Raw genomic sequence first — 20,084 nt, 5'->3', positions numbered from 1 at the left:
AAACACAACTCCCTTCTTGAAAGTCGGTTAAAAAAGTAGCCTATGTTACACCCTGGTCAATCCTCTACTTGTCTGTAAAAATCCCGTCAAAATCGTTTCAGCCGTTCCAAAGATTAGCCTTTTCAAACAGACAGACAGACAGACAGACAGACAGACAGACAGACAGACAAAAATTTTAAAAACGTTTGATTCAGTGTTGGTATCGTTCAAATAACCATATGAGCTTAATATGAGGTAGTTATTTCGAAATTACAGACAGACACTCCAATTTTATTTATTAGTATAGATTGATCTTCTAAAGCTGTGGTAGCTGTGATAGCCTAGTGGTTAGGACGACCAGCTCCTAATCGGAAGTTGGGGGTTCGATTCCGGACACGCACCTTTAACTTTTCAGTTATGTGCGTTTGAAGCGATTAAATATCACTTGCTTTAACGGTGAAGGAAAACATCGTGAGGGAACCTGCACGCCTAGCAGGCTAATTTATTTTCAAAAAAATTAGAGACCCTAAGAAAATTGTAATAAGCTACCCGTGCAAAGCCGGGGTAGGTTGCTAGTTCTCATATAAAAGGCTTCCTTACAATTGCTATTGCTAAAGCGTGTTTATTTTTTTGGCTTGTTGGTTTGTCATTCAATCACGCCCTAACGTAGCAACGGATTGACAATTTTTGGGGTCCGCACCTCAAAAGGAAAAACGGAACCCTTATAGGATCACTTTGTTGTCTGTCTGTCTGTCAAGAAACCTGTAGGGTACTTCCCGTTGACCTAGAATCATGAAATTTGGTAGGTAGATAGGTCTTATAGCACAAGTACAGGAATAAATCTGTAAACGCGAATTTGTGGTCACATCATTTAAAAAAAATTAAAATATGTTTCAATTTTCAAAATAAGATAACTAGGTATACCAAGTGGGGTATCATATTATGAAAGGGCTTTACCTGTACATCCTAAAACAGATTTTTATTTATATTTATGTATAATAGTTTTTGATTTATCGTGCAAAATGTTGAAAAAAATACCCGAGTACGGAACCCTCAGTGCGCGAGTCTGACTCGCACTTGGCCGGTTTTTTTCCATGGGCATAGTTAAAGATTTGTAAAGTGACATAGTCTATTATTTATACCGGAAAGTCTTCCCGCGGATTTAAAAAAAATCTAAATCGTATATTGCCTTGTAAGAAGTTTTTAATATATAACGGAAACAGTTATCCCACCAAAAACATTTCATGTAAAAAGGTAGGCCAAGACTCACAAGTTCATAATGTTTTCACTGTTAAAAAGTTATGAGATCTCTAATAGAGCCAAGCCCCTAGCTGAGCTTAGATTTGTGCTGGCCATGGGACCTATCCGAAGTCCAAAGTAATATAGCTCTTAAATGTTCTTGACTGTATCACATTTATAACAATAAATAACAAATCACTCTACTTACAAGCTCTGATTCTACAAACCCTACATCTTGGTAAAAAAAGGACGGCTTGGCCGTTTAATGTTCGTAAAACTATTACATGACATAACATATTTTAAGGCCTTAAGGAATAGTTTGTTCGACAATTACTAATTTGTATTGTACTTCGTGATGGTCGCAGAAGCTATTCCAGGCTTAAATGTCATTTCAGATAAAAAATCCACGAACTGTAAACGGCCAAGCCGTACTTTTTATACCAAGATATAGGGTTTGTAGAATCAGAGCTTGTAAGTAGAGTGATTTGTTATTTATTGTTATAAATGTGATACAGTCAAGAACATTTAAGAGCTATATTACTTTGGACTTCGGATAGGTCCCATGGCCAGCACAAATCTAAGCTCAGCTAGGGGCTTGGCTCTATTAGAGATCTCATAACTTTTTAACAGTGAAAACATTATGAACTTGTGAGTCTTGGCCTACCTTTTTAACCCCCGACCCAAAAAGAGGGGTGTTATAAGTTTGACGTGTGTATCTGTGTATCTGTGTATCTGTGTGTCTGTGTATCTGTGTATCTGTGTATCTGTGTATCTGTCTGTGGCCTCGTAGCGCCTAAACGAATGAACCGATTTTAATTTAGTTTTTTTTGTTTGAAAGGTGGCTTGATCGAGAGTGTTCTTAGCTATAATCCAAAAAAATTGGTTCAGCCGTTTGGAAGTTATCAGCTCTTTTCTGGTTTTCTTATTACTTTTATCCCAGGACCACCAGAGGTTACGTATTTTCTGACACAGGAAATATGTACGATTGAGTAGTGTTAGTAAGTACTAAGAAAGCATGCATAGCCTACGTGCTAGCTTGCTTAGACGGCCAATTTTCAGGTATCTGATAATCAAGGTACATAAAAACATTACTTACCTCACGTAAATTCGCCAAACTGATTTTTACGTATATTTTAGGCAATATCCTTAAAAAAATTGTCGCCAATACTCCCAGACACTTCCCGCGTCGGCCGTATTGCTTTGCAGACGCTTTAAAGCTCCCAAAATAAGTAATTACTTAACTGCACGTAAATTGTGATGCTCCATTTTTATATATGTCCACCAGACAACTATTTTAAAACCTTTTACAAGAAGACAGACCGATCCAGAGGGCCAATCATCCCCTAAATTCAATTTTAATGCCTCTGTGGGTTTGAGCGCTAGGGCATCATTATCTACGCGCATGAGACTGAGTAAGACATGTATTAGGATATATTGACTTCTCTCTCACTCTCTTATAGTTTACTTATGTCAATTAATTATTCATATTAAAAAAAATCTGCTAAAAATTAAAAAAAATTGAGAATTTACGTGAGGTAAGTAATGTTTTTATGTACCTTGATTACCTGATACCTGAAAATTGGCCATCTAAGCAAGCTAGCAGGTCTGTAGGCATGCGTTCTTAGTACATAGTAACACTACTCAATCGTCCACATTTCGTTCGTCAGAAAATACGTGACGGCTGGTGGCCCTGGGATCTTTCACTATTGTAACAGAGGTTCATAATATTATGTCAATTGGCAAATGTAAAGTTGTCAAGATGGACGTTGCCTAGATACATAATTATTTATTTGAAAATAATGTTTTGGAAAACTCCGATACTTTGGATCGTAGGCGCGGAGTTTCTAATTTATAAAATATTATAATCACAGTTAAACGAGAAAACATCAATTCAATTATAATATCCAACAGTCAACCAAAGGCCACGAACAATCAACCCAAACCCAAACCATAGTCAAACTATTTTTAGGGTTCAGTAGGTATCTGTAGAAAAAAAAAGATGTTGTAGGTAGCCTCGACTGTTGTAGTCGCGTAGGTGTGCATGGCACCATTAAATATCGTAGGAGGCGATGACCCTCCGCGCGGCTAGGTTCCCGCATCGTAGTCGCTTTGTCGCGCAGGTTTGGATGATGCATTAGGCGCACCTTCTTTTTATTTTATCTGCTTGAACTCAGCTTATTTACTTTAACAAAATACGTTTGAAATTCATCATCATCAGGATCAACCCATCGCCGGCTCACTACTGAGCACAAGTCTCCTCTCAGAATGGAAAGCTACCACACTGGCCAAGCACGTATTGGCACGCCTCACGCACCTTTGAGGGAGCATTATGGCCAACTCTCAAGCATGCAGGTTTCCTGACGGTGTTTTCCTTCACCACTTCGTTGTCTGTCTGTGTGTCATCTTTCAAGAGAATCAAAACTTATAAATTGGGTACTTCCCGTTTACGTAGAATCATGAAAGGCAGGTAGCAATATCTTATAGCCCAAGCACTCTACTCCTGTGGCCCAAGTAAAGAGAAAAATCCGACAACTGAATTGTCATTACATAAAAAAAAACTTGTACGGAACTCTTCATGTGTGAGGCAGACTCGCACTTGACCGGTTTTTGAAAGTTATGTCAAATAAAAATTTGACATGCAATAACAAACAAAATGAAATACACGCCACTTTATTCCTTATTTCATCGGGTGAAAGTCGATTTCAATTTAATCGTAGGTATATCTTGAAAAGCGAACTATTATACGACTACGTAAAATGGGTACATTTTTAAAGCAACGACATGTTAGAAACAGATATTTCGTTTTGGTCGTGTTAAACTATGTGAGTCATTCAGATAATTCTTGATTTGGTGATGTTCGGTCAAAAATATTTCATGGAACGTATAATTAACATAACATTGATGTTACTTTTGAAAAGATATTAGCTGCCTTATTGGATTTATATTATTATAGAAATTGGGTTTTAGAATGGCACAAATAAACGGTAATTTATGAATAAAGTTTAAAAAGCGTGAAATAAAAATTAAATTAAAAATTTAAAAAACCCCCGACACATAAACCTCTAAAAAGTAAAAAAATAATAGGTAAATATGTATGGGCCCTTTAAGAATAGTATAAATAGTAAAGTTTTATCCAAGCGTTCGTTGCGTCGGGGGACCGCTAAAGACTATTCTTTCTACAACAGATGACTTTCATAGTTTATGATAGGTAGCGGTCCCCTGGCGCAACGAGCGCTTGGATAAAACTTTACTATTTATACTATTCTTAAAGGGCCCATACATATTTACCTATTATTTTTTTACTTTTTAGAGGTTTATGTGTCGGGGGTTTTTTAAATTTTTAATTTAATTTTTATTACATGAAATGTTTTTGGTGGGATTTCATTTCTTTTTGGCAGGTGCCCTAGATTTTTTTGGATCTATTTTTTGTAGGTACATCATTTTCATGGCCCACTCTCTATCGTTACCTCTTTTTTTAAAAGCTTTTATTCAACTTGCAATGTACTCGTATGTAAATATGTTTGTTCGGGTGGAATCTTGCAACTCAATTTTGAAGCAGATATACCAAATTTCAGTCTTTTAGGACTTCAGGAAACACAGATACTTGGTACGTTTGATAAATCTGCCACGGACATCTTATCCTGGAAACTTTAGAATTCGAGCAACAGATTTTACAGATATGCATCTCATATACGAGAGGATAAAGGGGGACCCGATTTCTTAATTTATCTGTTGTTCATAATTCTTGAAATTCCTACTTAATGCCAAATTTCAGTCTTCTAGGACTTCAGAAAGTACCCTAGAATTTGTGACTAGAGGTTTTGAATGTCGATAAATCTGAAAATATAAAAGCTAGACAATTGATACTCAGTGCGTTTAATAAATCTGCCAAGGAAATCTTATCCTGAAAATATCAGCATTCTAGCGACAGAATTTACAGATTTGCTTTTCTCATAAAAGGCGTAGAGGGGGGGCGATTCCAATTTCTCAATTTTCCTGTAGTTTGTATGCAATTTCTAGTCTACATACCAAATTTCAGTCTTCTAGGACTTCGGGAAGTACCCTAGAATTACAGACTAGAAGTTTTGACTGTTAATAAATCTGAAACTATAAAAGCTAGACAGTTGATACTCAATGCGTTTAATCAATCTACCAAGGACATCTTATCCTGAAAATATCAGCATTCTAGCGACAGAATTTACAGATTTGCTTTTCTCATAAGAGGCGTAGAGGGAGGGAAATTCCAATTTCTTAATTTTTCTGTAGTTTGTATACAATTTCTAGTCTACATACCAAATTTCAGTCTTCTAGGACTTTGGGAAGTACCCTAGAATTACAGACTAGAAGTTTTGACTGTCAATAAATCTGAAACTATAAAAGCTAGATAATCAATACTCAAAGCGTTTAATAAATCTGCCAAGGAAATCTTATCTTGAAAATATCAGCATTCTAGCAACAGAATTTACAGATTTGCTTTTCTCATAAGAGGCGTAGAGGGGGGGCAATTCCAATTTCTCAATTTTCCTGTAGTTTGTATGCAATTTCTAGTCTACATACCAAATTTCAGTCTTCTAGGACTTTGGGAAGTACCCTAGGATTACAGACTAGAAGTTTTGACTGTCAATAAATCTGAAACTATAAAAGCTAGACAATTGATACTCAGTGCGTTTAATAAATCTGCCAAGGACATCTTATCCTGAAAATATCAGCATTCTAGCGACAGAATTTACAGATTTGCTTTTCTCATAAGAGGCGTAGAGGGGGGGCGATTCCAATTTCTCAATTTTCCTGTAGTTTGTATGCAATTTCTAGTCTACATTCCAAATTTCAGTCTTCTAGGACTTCGGGAAGTACCTTAGAGGTTTTGAGTAGAGGTTTTGATGATCATCAGTGAGGGATGAAATCGGCGTATTTTAGGTATCAATAAATCTGTAACCATAAAAGCTAGATATTTGATATTTGGTATATTTGGTAAATTTGCTGAGGACACCTTATACTGAAAATTTCAGTTTCCTAGCGTTATCCAGACCGAAGTTATGACGGGTCGAAAATACGGCGAAACACTTCGAGAAAAAGGTACGTAGCGCCCCGGCCGCCGTTTGGCTCGTCTTGGCGGGGGCACTGCCGTGCCCCCTGATATTATTATTCTAAAATTATTTTGCTTATAAGGAGTTAGTAGACAGAAACTTATTCGTAGCTTCGTAGCAATTTCGTAATACATCTACGGATTCTTGGCGTAGCTCATGCATAGAACTACATACGGCTTATAATAATGACTTCTGAAACTCACTTAGTTTGTGTAGTCTTAAAACTTCCAACTATTTCTCTAAATGCTGTATATAAAATTAAACTTTTGACGGCGTGCTTATGCAGTTTTAAGACCGCGACTTCGTCCGCGTGGATATAGGTTTATAAAATCCCGTGGGAACTCTTTGATTTTCTGGAATAAAAAGTAACCTATGTAAGTAGTAACCTATGTAAGTACTAAGTAAATCAGGATATAATCTATCTCTATTCTAAATTTCAGCCAAATCTGTCCAATAGTTTTTGCGTGAAGGAGTAACAAACACACACACGAACTTTCACCATTATAATACTAGTGTGAAGTGTGCTTAGTGTGAAAGTGTGATGTGATAATATGAATCTGAATTATTAGGACGTAGGATATTCAATTAAAAAAACATATGTTAAAACTGCTAGGTATATTGCACTTAGTCGCATAATAAGCCGGTTATAGGATTTATCAACGGGTGATAATCGAAACGGACGGGTTTTGCTTCATCCGATCCTATTATGTGGGAAATTGCATTTCTTGTTATGTCATTATGATATTTTAGATTTGTGGACTGAATGTTATCAAACCAAATCATATTTAGGTGCTTTGCCAAATTGTGGGTCATACTTATCATCATCATGATCAACCCATTGCCGTCCCACTACTGAGAACGGGCGTCCTCTCAGAATGAAAATGTTTTAGGCAATAGTCCGCAACTCTGGCCAAGTGCAGATTTACGAACATTATGGAGAACTCTTAGGCATGCAGGTTTCCTCACGTGATTTTCTTTCACCGTTAAAGCAAGTGATATTTAATTGCTTAAAACATTGATTTTCAGCCGACTACGGCAAAGCTAAAAGGAAGGGTTATGATTTTAGCAGTCGATGTATGTATGTTTGTATCAGATTCTGTGTGTTCCACCGTAACGCCTAAACTACTGGGCCGATTTTGATGAATGAGGAGTGAATCGATTAGATTGACATAGTAGAAGGTACCTTCCTTCTTCTTGCATGAGTGAACTAACAGTAAGTGCAAATTAAGTTTCCGCGCCCGTGTGAGATGAATCTCCTTTATTTTATTCACATCCATTATCACTCGCTCCTGATGGAGCTCTCTGTTTAGATTCAGAACAGATGTAGCAGGAACACGCGCGTTTCAAACGCCGCGTTTTGTTTGATAGAGTGCATCACACTAATATTATAAAGGCGAAAGTTTGTGTGTATGTGTGAGTGTATGTTTGTTACTCGTTCACGCAAAAACCACTGGAAGTATTTGGCTGAAATTCAGAATGGAGATAGATAATATTCTAGATTAGGCCATAAGCTATTTTTTATCTCGGAAAATCAAAGAGTTCCCATGGGATTTTGAAAAACCTAAATCCGAGCGGACGAAGTCGCGGGCGTCAGCTAGTCATCTATAGTTTAAACTATTTCTAATTAACGTAGGCAGGACAGGATAAAGACGCAAAACTGTGTTTAAAATATTTATACAACTATCCGACTTGCTCTGGTTCTGTCCAAGTTCCTGAAACAGTTTTTAGTGGGAGTCTACTTAATAAAGAGAATTTATAAGCAAACTCTAGTAAGTATTTAGATTCATTTGTTTGAGTTGTTTTTATCTAGTAAAATAACATAGGTAAATACTTAAATTAATTTAACTTCTTGCACCATCCCAAGCTTTGTCTACTGCTTCACTAACTGAGTGACTGATTAATAGCTACCGATTCGACATTTAATTTTAATCCATTGAAGGTTTTCTACGAAAAAGTATTTTCGTATCACTGAACGAAGCAGCCATCTAACACCAACCAATTTCGAATGAGCTCACTGTAAGCAGTCGCAGCGATTTTCATCATAATATCATGAATGTGAAAGTGTGTCTGTCTGTCTGCTTGCTTTTCACGACCCAACAGTTTAACCGATTTAGATGGATAGAGAGTTAGCTTACATTCCGGGGACGGACATAGCCTACTTTTATCCCGGAAAAACGGTATCAGCTAGTAAACAAATAAAACGCGGGTTACTGTCGCTACACCTGCCCAAGCCTAATATGTCTCAATGCTTTATTTCCCATCGCTCGCTTCCATTATCACTCGTTAATAAATCCTATACCCGTTCGGATTCACTTCTTCTTAGCGCTAGACATTTTCCCTTATTTAATCTGGCCTAGATTTTAAAGCAAATTGAATATGACTAGATTTAATTATCATTAACTTGCTGGTGCTCACGCTTTCCACGTGGATTAAGGGTTTTAATCTACTTGAAATTCTTTCATTTTCCGTGATGAAAAGTAGCCTGCAACATTTTCTAAGGTTTTGTCTATGCTCATGGAAAAAAAAAGATTCCGACGAATTGAGAACCTCCTCCTTTTGACGTGACAACGTCTTATAATTCGATAGAGCCGGCTGCACGCACGAAAAAACATGACTCATGCGGCGTTACCTCGCTCTGAAGCGTTCCATGTAAGGCTTGAAGTGCAAGCGAGAGCGCGGAACGAGCGACAAGGAAGCACAATCGGCCTTTGTTGTCACGTTCAACTATCGTCAGTAAACCGACTTTACAGACAACCAATTTTTTTTTTGAAGACTTGTATGTAAGAGTGGCATAGGTTACTTTTATCTAGGAAATCAAGCAGTTTCCTCGGTATTTTTAAGTTTCCTCGGTATTTTTAAAAACCTAAATCCACGCGGATGAAATCCTGGGCATCAGCTAATCTCATAATAATGATAGTAGAAATGCCACGAATGCATAAACCCACCTCATTCTTATGCCAAAAAAATTACCCACTACTATATAGCTAGCTTGAGCACGCAACTTCGTCCGCGTAGGCTACATAATTTGAAACCCCTATTTAACTCCCTTAGAAGTTGAATTTTCAAAAATCCTTTCTTAGCGGTTGTCTACGTCATAATAGCTATCTGATGTCTTTCAGCCTGATCAGTCCAGTAGTTTGAGCTGTGCGTTGATAGATCAGTCAGTCAGTTTTTCCTTTTTTTTTAATAAGAATATTTGCCATGCCAATCATGACTGATACTCCCTTTTCCCCCCCAATTAAGCGTAAAGCTTGTGCCTGGAGTGGGTGCGACAATAGTGTAACGGATGGGGTTAGACCATTCCGATTTCAGCTCGCTCCTATAACCGTTGAGCTATCGAGGCTTCAATAATATAGATTAATGGAAAGGGGTCACGACCGTCAGCAATGAGGAACACGACTCAGAGAGAAAAAGAGATTCTTTTTTCCACGCACACGCAAACTGTGGTATCAACTCCCATCGGCGATGTTCTCACTAGACTACAACATGGGGTTATTCAAGGGGCAGACCAACAAACACCTGAAAGGCCGGCAAACCCATCGGCGGTATCTCGGGTGCTGCAAATGTTCATGAGCGGCGGTAATCACTTAGCATCAGGTGACCCGCCTGCTCGTTTGCTTGATATTTTTTATTAAAAAAACAGACCACAAAGTGTTATGTATTATTTTTCCTACTACGAGGTCCATTTCAGGAATTTCACTTACGCCGCGCGCTAACATATTCATGAGGGTGTCCAAACCCGGTACACTTCAATTATAAACTAGGATTCTGTTGTGGAAATTTTGTAGTGTTAGTTCCGTAAACTAGCCTTTAAAATTTTGCACCCATACTGAATATTACTAACTAGTTGATGCCCGTGACTTCGTTCGCATGGATTTAGGTTTTTCAAAATTCCGTGGGAACTAATTGATTTTTTGGGATAAAAACTTCTTATCTAAACGTATATCTTATCATTATCATAAAATAATAAGCCAGCAAAACCAAGTTTCTATTCGTAATTAGCTATACACTGCAGTAACTAGAGTTAACAGTAATTACTATTCATTATTAGCCCCAGTAAGTCAGTAAGTTAGTGACAGTAACTGCAAACCAGTATTTGCGCTACACCAGTAACTTGATTAACTAACTCGCTGATAATGTCGCTACGTGATCGTCCAACGGTCACGTATAACGTGTGGTGTAAGTCATAGGAGGTAGCGGGAGCGAGAGCGGAAGATTTTACCAGAGTTCATTTCCATATTAATTCCATAGCTATGAACAACTGGGCGAACCAGACGGATTCAGGGTAAAGTTATAAGTAAGGCTCAGATATTCGTTTCTAGGATATGTCTGCAAAATTTCATGGACTTTGGTTGCTTAGTATTCAAATGAAATTGGAACTACGTTTGTATGGAGCGAGTGTGGAGAGACCCCTCTCAACCGATAAACGTTGAAGTTGCACTCCCAAAGTGCTAAAATGGCAACAAAGTCTTCCAATGCTGCGCTTTACATTATAAGGTAGTCATTTCACCACTTTGGGACCCAACGTCTATCGGACTAGAATATGTAGTGATAAATAATATTTCAGCTTATGACTTGTACCACAAATTAAAACTGCGTGGAATTTAAATTAATATAACTGGAGTTGTACGAGTTATGAGGATCAGAGGCTCCTTAATTCCTCTTTAGCTTGTTATGATGACGTCATAGCTACCGATTAGCATTATCTCCAAGAAACAAAGACTACAAAATACAAGCAGTACTTACCTAATCACACAAATATTATAAAGGCGAAAGTTTGTATGTGTGTGTGTGTGTGTGTGTGTGTGTGTATGTTTGTTACTCCTTCACGCAAAAACTACTGGACGGATTTGGCTGAAATTCGGAATAGAGATAGATAATATCCTGGATTAGCACATAGGCTACTTTTTATCCCGGAAAACCAAAGAGTTCCCACGGGATTTTGAAAACCTAAATCCACGCGGACGAAGTCGCGGGCGTCATCTAGTAATAGATAATTATAATTAGTCTCAAAATGGTTAATTTTACTGTAAACCGATAATATCAGTAATTTTGTCCAACTGGATTTAGGTTTTAAAGTTCCCATTGGAGCACTTGTCTGACTCCAAGAATAGAATAGAATAGATTTTTATTCAAATAAACTTTTAAAAGTGCTTTTGAATCGACAAAATAATTTACCACTGGTTCGGAATGCCTACCGAGAAGAACTAGCAAGAAACTCGGCGGTTGCTCTTTTCAACTGTTCAATTTACAATAATATGCCATACTATTACAATACAAGCAATTGTAGCCCAGCGCATTATTGGAGCGAGTCAAATCCATGCTTTTTTATCATTTACATAATCTTTGATTTTATAATATGCTTTGTATAATATAATATTTTTGCATACAAGATGGACCTTAACTATCTCTGCGCCATATTTCGTCAAGATCCGTGTTCCTAGAATGTTCCACAGAGGAATAGGAGAGTTCCTTTTGTGATAGAAGTACAGACTAACACATTCACATTTATAATACAAGATGATGCCCGCAACTTTGCCAAGATTTAGGTTTTTGAAAATTCCGTGGGAAACCTTTGATCTTTTGGTCTATATCCGTCAAATTTCTTTAAAATCGGATCAGCTGCTGAATCGTCAAAAGGTAACGGACAGACAAACAGATTGCATTAATAAGACAGAGAAATATTTAGAAGTTTTATCACACTAAGATTATAAAGGCGAAAGTTTGTGTGTATGTGTGTGTGTGTGTCTATGTTTGTTACTCCTTCACGCAAAAACTACTTGACGGATTGGGCTGAAATTTAGAATGGAGATAGATTATACCCTGGATTAGCACATAGGCTACTTTTTATCCCGGAAAATCAAAGAATTCCCACGGCATTTTTAAAAAACCTACAACCACGCGAACGAAGTCGCGGGCATCAGCTAGTAATACTTAAAAGTCATACACATAACCCTTATCAGTTTAATTTGGCTCAAGTGTGCAGGACCGCTGTTTCCTTAGCAGTTAAAGTTAAAATTTAGTTTTAACCGTGTTTTACACTAATTGGTCTAGTTCAGTTTCAATGGGGTCATTTTGACCCGCAACTGTAACTGGCTACTTGGTATAATTGCAATTTAACTATTACTATTAAGATGGTAAGTAAAGTTTATGCCCCGGAAAAAATTAGAGGTTTAATTTCTCTTTTGTTTTCACTGCGAACGAAGTAGGTAAGTGATATACGAGCATAAGTGCTTAAAAGTTAAAACACACATAACTCATTGCTTAAAATGTTAGTCGTACCCGGGATCGAACCCCGAATCCAGGATTGATTTGTTTTAATTCTTTTACAGACAGACAGACAGACAGACAATAATGTGATCCTATAAGGGTTCCGTTTTTATTTTTGAGGTCTGGAACCCTAAAAAATTAAACGAACGAAGAACCTTAGATCCATGATGAATTTGCGTGGAAGTTGTACTTCTAGTTACTTACGGGATAGTGTTCTAGATTGTTAGATATAGCTATAATATAGGACGATCGCAGTCGGGTTTTAGTTTTCAACTTTATCTTGTTTGTGCCTATATTTTAAGTTTTATTTTTTGTAACCTGTCATTTGTCATACTAATCTTATTGACAAACTTGAGAGAGAGCATCAGCTGCAAAATCAGAATGGCCGTGTCATAGCAACACTAGCTCAGTCGGTATATCGCACATGGTGGGTGGAATCGCTGCGTCAGTAATAGCAATGCGACGTTTAGCCTCCGCAGCGGCCGACTATCGGACATTTACGGGCTAATTGTACCGTCCGACTATGTGCTCAGATATATCCTCTGCATTCTATGCTAGGACATTTTAGCGTTTAAACTATCGTGAGACATTTCCATTGTAAATATAGATAGGTACTCATATGCTCAGTCGACGTAAGCCCGACTATTTTCGAAACCACCCGAGGTCCTTTTTAGGGTCCCGTACCTTAAAAGAAAAACCGGCCAGGTGCGAGACAGACACGCGCACCGAGGGTTCCGTACTCGGGTATTTTTCCCGACATCATTTTTCCAGACAGACAACGAAGTGATCCTATAAGGGTTCCGTTTTTCCTTTTGAGTTACGGAACCCTAAAAATGGAACCCTTATAGAATCACTTTGTTGTCTGTCTTTCTATCCATCTCTCCGTCTGTTGTGTCTGTCAAGAAAACCTATAGGGTACTTCCCGTTGATCTAGAATCATAAAATAACTACAGCACTTACCACTGCCCCAGGCAGATTGTCAAAACGCTGTGACTGGACGAAACTATAAAGTTTCCTCACTTCCATTTAAAATACGGAACCCTAAAAATGCTCGGTACTAGCTAGTATCACGAGTTAGTAGGTATAGTAGATCAGTCTGAAAACATAAACCGAGTAAGATAAATCCGTCGTAAATCCCGCAGCCATTACGGATTCGTTTCGGCCCCACTTTGATTTGTATTGCGTTCCGTATCTAGCAATTTTGGATTTTAATGTCTTTTGTACTGGTGATTTAACTTCTGGGAATTATGTATGGACCAGAAGTGACAGTAGAACCAAACTGGGGTGAATCAATTCATTCAATCAGCCTGTTTGCGTCCACTGCTGGGCATAGGCCTTCCCGAGAGCGCGCCACCACACACGATCCTCCGCCTTCCTCATCCACCCACTTCCCTCTACCTTCTTAGGGTCCAACGGGTTGGCGGTCATCTCAGGTCTGCCGCAGAAGCGATGGCCGCTGGAAAAGACGGATTTTTTATCTTAAAAAAAAAGATTCCGTCGAATTAAGAACCTTTTTTGGAAGTCGGTTAAAAATAAGGAAATATTGGCCGTCAAAGTTTGTAGACCATTTTTGTGACGGGAGCTATCTCAAAAACTAAACTAGCTATGAATATGAAATTTTTATATATTATGAACCATATACTGTATTTAAACAACAAAAACTGAAATAACCAATGATATTACAATAGAAAGAGGAAATAACCGATTTATAAAATAGTTTGTAAGCTGTGACCAAGATAAACGATCATTTTTTGGGTTTTTCTTTCACGGCTTACTGCGATATTCTAGCTAGGAAACGTTTCAAACACCCACAATACGTACAGAACCCTAAAAGAGTAAGACCCGACTCGCACTTGACTGATTTTTAATTTGATCGCATAGAGACACTCCAAGCATAGCTCTCTCCATCGCCAGTGACTCTAAGCTTTCTTACGAGACCCATAGCTTTTTTTTGTAAAGAATATTAGCCATGCTAATCATGACTAACACTCCCCTTTCCCCTCCAATTAAGCGTAAAGCTAGTACCAGGAGTGGGTACGACAATAGTGCAACGGGTGGGGTTTGAACCGCCGACCTTTCGGAATTCAGTCCCCTCCTCAATCGTTGAGCTATCGAGGTTCTAGTTAGCGAACATGTCTTGCATCCATAATATGTATCAATGGCAATATACCACTGGTAACTACATTAACAGGGCTCTCTCCGTCACTCGTTTCATACAATCGTAGTTCCAATTTCATATGAATATTAAGCAACCAAAGGTCATGAAATTTTGCAGACATATTTTAGAAACTAATATCTATGCCTGTGGTTTTCCAGATTTCTGTTAAAATATTCGGTTTCAAAGTTACGCGGTCTTAAAAATTTACATACAAATATTTAAGCCCCTGTAATTTTAAAACTACATATTGTTAGAAAAATCTAAAACACCACAGGCACAGACATTAGTTTCTAGAATACATCTGTAAAATTTCATGGACTTTGGTTGCTTAATATTCAAATGAAATTGGAACTACGTTTGTATGAAGCGAGTGACGGAGAGACCCCTCTTAAATTTCGTGAAAATTGGAGTACATATTGGGGTAATTAGCCTGCATTATCGGCAATACGTGGAATCGGTAATATCTGCAGCGTTTCAGAAGGCATTGCGATAAGTACGACATTCGCCTGAGGGTATGCGCCATGTCCCAATTTATTTTATGAAATCCTCTTTTAAACGTGTTATAAAAGGGACGAAATGAAAAATCTGTAGAAATACTAAAGGATAGTATGCAATAAAAATCTAAATATATGAAAGGAAAAGCTGTCTGGCTGACTGACTGACTAACTGTAAAGAGAAAAAATCTTAAAACCATGAATTTGTGGTTAAGTACATAGAAACAAATTAATTACATGTCATAATATTGTATATCAAATCTTTGAAAAGAGCAACCGCCGAGTTTCTTGCTGGTTCTTCTCGGTAGGAAAGGCATTCCGAACCAGTGGTAGATCCTTTTTGACGATTCAAAAGAACTTGTAAAAGTCTAATTGAATAAAAATGTTTTGAATATTGTTGTTCCCGACTTAATTATTAGTTTTTATCAAAATGTCGCTGTCCATCATTAACTTGCATAATATTATTAAGAGGGCTCTCTCCATCACTCGTTTCATACAACGTAGTTCCAATTTCATTTGAATATTAAGCAACCAAACTAATATCTATGTCTGGGGTTTTCCAGATTTCTGTTAAAATATTCGGTTTCAAAGTTACGCGGTCTTAAAAAATTTCATTCAAATCTTTGAGCCCCTGTAATTTTAAAACTACATATTTTTAGAAAAATCTAAAACACCACAGACACAGATATTAGTTTCTAGAATATGTCTGCAAAATTTCATGGACTTTGGTTGCTTAATATTCAAATTAAATTGGAACTACGATTGTATGAAACGAGTGACGGAGAGAGCCCTGTTAAACTGGTTTGAGGCTTCTGGTACGATGGTGCGGAACCCTTCGTGTGTGAGTCCAACTCTCACTTGACCGGTTTCGTGTGATAAATAAAGTCATTCTTATTCTTCACTTTCTAGTAGGTATGGCAGGTTGGAATAAAAAGCTAAGGTAATTGTGAAAGAAGCCTGTAATAAATTCCCCACTTAACCGTGAATAAAACAGGCGGTAAAAGCCCGCATTAACCGACCATGCGGCGAGGAAACCCGGTTAATGTATGCAAGTGGCTATTTAGAACATGTTTTATGAATTTAGGTAGAAACCGAGGAAAGAGTTTTCGGTTTTATCTTATAAAAGTTTAGCTTTATAATAAAAAAAGCTTTCTTTTTAACCCCCAACCCAAAAAGTGGGGTGTTATAAGTTTTTGACGTGTGTATCTGTGTATGTGTGTATTAACCCCTGACCCAAAAAGAAGGGTGTTAAAAGTTTGACGTGTGTATCTGTGTATTAATACCGGACCCAAAATGAGGGGTGTTATAAGTTTGAAGTGTGTATCTGTGTATCTGTCTGTCGCATCGTAGCTGCTAAACGAATGAACCGATTTTAATTTAGTATTTTTTTGTTTGAAAGGTGGCTTGATCGATTGTTCTTTGCTATAATCCAAGAAAATCGGTTCAGCCGCTTGAAAGTTATTAGCTCTTTTCTAGTTATTACCTTCACTTGTCGGGGGTGCTATAAATATTTAATTTACACTTGCACCCAAGTACGGCCAAAAAGAGGTCCTATTCCTTTTCCGGGGTACAAGCTATTTCTGTACCAAACATTAAAATCAGTTCAACAGATCAACAGATGGGCTTAGGAAAGCTGGCATACAGACACACTTTCGCATCCTGAGTGACACTGAAAAAAAAAAAATATTCTAATGTATATTTTTTTTTTTTTTGAAAAAACTCAATATGGCACCTGTATGGATATGACTGATGAATACGAATAAAAAAATGGACTGGTGGAAGGCTACGGCCATGGCTAGTTACCACCCTACTGGCAAGGCATCGTACTGGATCTAGCGTTTCGGTACGATTTCGTATAGAAACCGATAAGGGCACTTTTGTGATAATTTGTAGTTGACATATTTGATTATTATTGACTTCATTGTGTAACTTACAAATTCTAATTACTTTGACAAATTTATTTTTATTGTGTAACTTAATTTAATTAGTGTAATTGGACTTAAAAGGTCCGTTCTAATTAATTAAATAAATAAATAATAAATAAGGGTATAATAAGAACCGCTACACACCTTCCAAGTCAGCCTACTGCCATCTAAAACTGCATCATCACTTACCATCGCGTGAGTTATATCGCTACAAGAAATCGTAATGAGGGATCTCTCTAATGTAGAAGAATTTCAGTGAATAGAAATTAGTGGTGTAGATATTCGAAGGTTCATGAAAGTCGACGCCTACTGAATCTAGGTATTAATTCTGTAAAGGAAAAGCATTTAATCTTCCTCTAGGGGTGACGGGGCGACCGTAAATTTTAATAAATGCGGATTTGTCCCTCGCAAGCGGGGCTGTAATTAATTGATATTGCTTAGAAAAAGTTCACGTAATTATAAAGTCTGGATTAAGCCTGTTGATTAATGAAAATAAATGTACAAGACGTGTAAATTAAAAATTTATAACAACCCTGACAAGCGAAGTAACTAGAAAAGAGCTGATAACTTTCAAACGGCTATTATCTTGGATTATAGCTAAGAACACTCGATCAAGCCACCTTTCAAACAAAAAAAAACTAAATTAAAATTGGTTCATTTGTTTAGGAGCTATGATGCCACAGACAGATACACAGATACGCAGATACACACGCCATTCTTAGAACACCCCTCTTTTTGGGTCGGGGATTAAAAAAAGCATCATCAGTAAGTAGTTGCTTGTAGTAGTAAGTAGAAGGATATTTTACTCAAATAACTTTTATATACTTAATCGCCACAGAATCTGAGTACCACTGCTTTAGAATGCTTGCCTTTTCAAGAAGAACCAGCAAGAAACTCGGAGGTTGCTCTTTTCAAATATTCCATATGATACCATATTGTATAATTGCAGATCCGCGCATTGCTGAAGCGAGTTAATCCGAACGGTAGATTGTAAAGAAAAATAGTTATGTAATTAATGAAAAGGGGTTACGACCCTCAGCAATGACCAATACGACGCGGACGTGGAGGGAAAGAAAGAGAAAGAAAACGTCTTGGGAATAAGTTATCCAGTTGATTATATAACTTGCACTTGTCTTATACAATTGATCCCGAGTACAATGCATTATTATAGTAGTAACGTTAACCTATCGGGGTAGATTCCAATTTTTTAGGGTTCCGTGTACCTGAAGAGTGCCAACTGGACCCTACTACTAAGCCTCCACTGTCCATCCATCTGTCTGTCTGTCAGCGGGCGGTATCTCGTGCATGACTTTGATATTGACAGTTATTTTTTTATTTCGTTTTATCCTATATTGCTGCATTTTGATATGGTGTCACTATTTTACCTTTTCCGACTAAATTACTGCTCCATTTCGTAACGAATACCGAGACGGACCGGTACAATTAAGCCCCTAAACACTACCGAGCAAAAACGCCACACGTACACACAAAACACACTCGATTTTAACACCTATGTCTACGTGTTACAGTTCAAATTCGAATTGCAGGTGTTCATAGTGGCGAAATGTGAAAAGTTTTGTGTAATGGATGATATAGAGAAGGTAAATTGGAACTACTAGTATTTCTTGGATAAAGGAATTTATTCGCTTTGATCGGTTGTTTGACTGCTTTTTGCGAACTGTGGAAGGGTTATGAATGAATATATTTTTACTGTACCCTGTGTGTTGGAACCCTCGTAGCTTTAGTTTTAAGTTACGTAATTAATTATCACCACTATATACAATTTCGACCATCAAAAAGGAGTACAATTGTACGTACTTTGAATAAATGATTTTTTGAATGAATGATTTGGTTTGATTTGTACACCACGAAATTAGTACAGAACGACACATACAAAGCAAAACAAAAATACGGGTACAACTGCGCGGCCTTGTCGCTACTTAGCGATCTCTTCCAGGCAAGCAAAATGGTGCAAAGGACATAGCTATAGGTATTAGAAGCGTATAATTCACATCAATTTATACATACAATTTCACATACAAATATTTGAGCCCCTGTTATTTTAAAACTATATATTTGTAGCAAAATCTAAAACACCACAGGCACAGATATTAGTTTCTAGAATATGTCTGCAAAATTTAATGGACTTTGGTTGCTTAATATTCAAATGAAATTGGAACTACGATTGTATGGAGTAAGTGACGGAGAGAGCCCAGTTAAGGAAACTTAAAACTAAAGCTACGAGGGTTCCAAACGCGCCCAAGTCTGAAAAGAGCCGACAACAAACTCAGCCGGGTAAAAAGATATATACCTAAGAAAGGAAAATCCAAGACTATTTCATCGACTTACTGTGTTATTACGCGTCTTATCCCCAAATCCTCTTTAAATATCCAACCGCACGACTTAAAGCGATAAACAAAAACATGGCTGACTTCCGCCCGATAAAAAAATCCTTCTAAATCGCTCGACGGATAAACACGTAGTAGTATTCGAGTCGCGTTGAACAAACAGTTTTGTCAGGCGCGGACAGTGCTGTTTATTGTCGCCCTAAGGGCAAGCCGGAATAAATTCGGAGCTGGCCCAAGGTATAAGAGACTAACTTATGCCCACGACTTCGTTTGCGTGGACTAAACAAATGAAACCCCCATTTTGCCCCCTTATGGGTTGAATTTTCTAAAATCCTTTCTTAACTGATGTCTGAGTGATAGTAGCTATTTGTATGTCAAATTTCAGCCTGATCCATCCAGTAGTTTGCGCTGTACGTTGATAGATCAGTCAGTCAGTCAATTAACCAGTCAGTCAGTCAGATTTTAAATATAAAAACCTCTACTTCGTCAACCACCCCAGTAACAGTGTATTTATAAATATCTACACATTGAGAAAATGATAATGCTATAGAATAGAATAGATTTGTATTCAAATAATAGTATTA

The 20,084-nt window shown here is 37.5% G+C and overlaps 1 protein-coding gene and 1 long non-coding RNA gene across 12 annotated transcripts in view; both read left to right on the top strand.

Annotated features, from left to right (window-relative positions):
• The window catches only part of LOC123878122 (hemicentin-1), a 507,061-nt gene that overhangs the window by 277,700 nt on the left and 209,277 nt on the right, over positions 1-20,084 (top strand). The window lies entirely within an intron of this gene.
• On the top strand, positions 268-19,938 carry LOC123878138. Its single transcript, XR_006798762.1, has 3 exons — positions 268-280; positions 9,290-9,473; positions 19,923-19,938. It is a non-coding gene; the product is annotated as an uncharacterized LOC123878138 (long non-coding RNA).

The sequence above is a fragment of the Maniola jurtina genome, chromosome 25 (genome assembly GCF_905333055.1).
Source record: "Maniola jurtina chromosome 25, ilManJurt1.1, whole genome shotgun sequence".
Classification (NCBI taxonomy): Eukaryota; Metazoa; Arthropoda; class Insecta; order Lepidoptera; family Nymphalidae; genus Maniola; species Maniola jurtina.
Note: the sequence above shows the minus strand (reverse complement) of the source record. Positions and strands in the feature narration are given on the sequence as shown.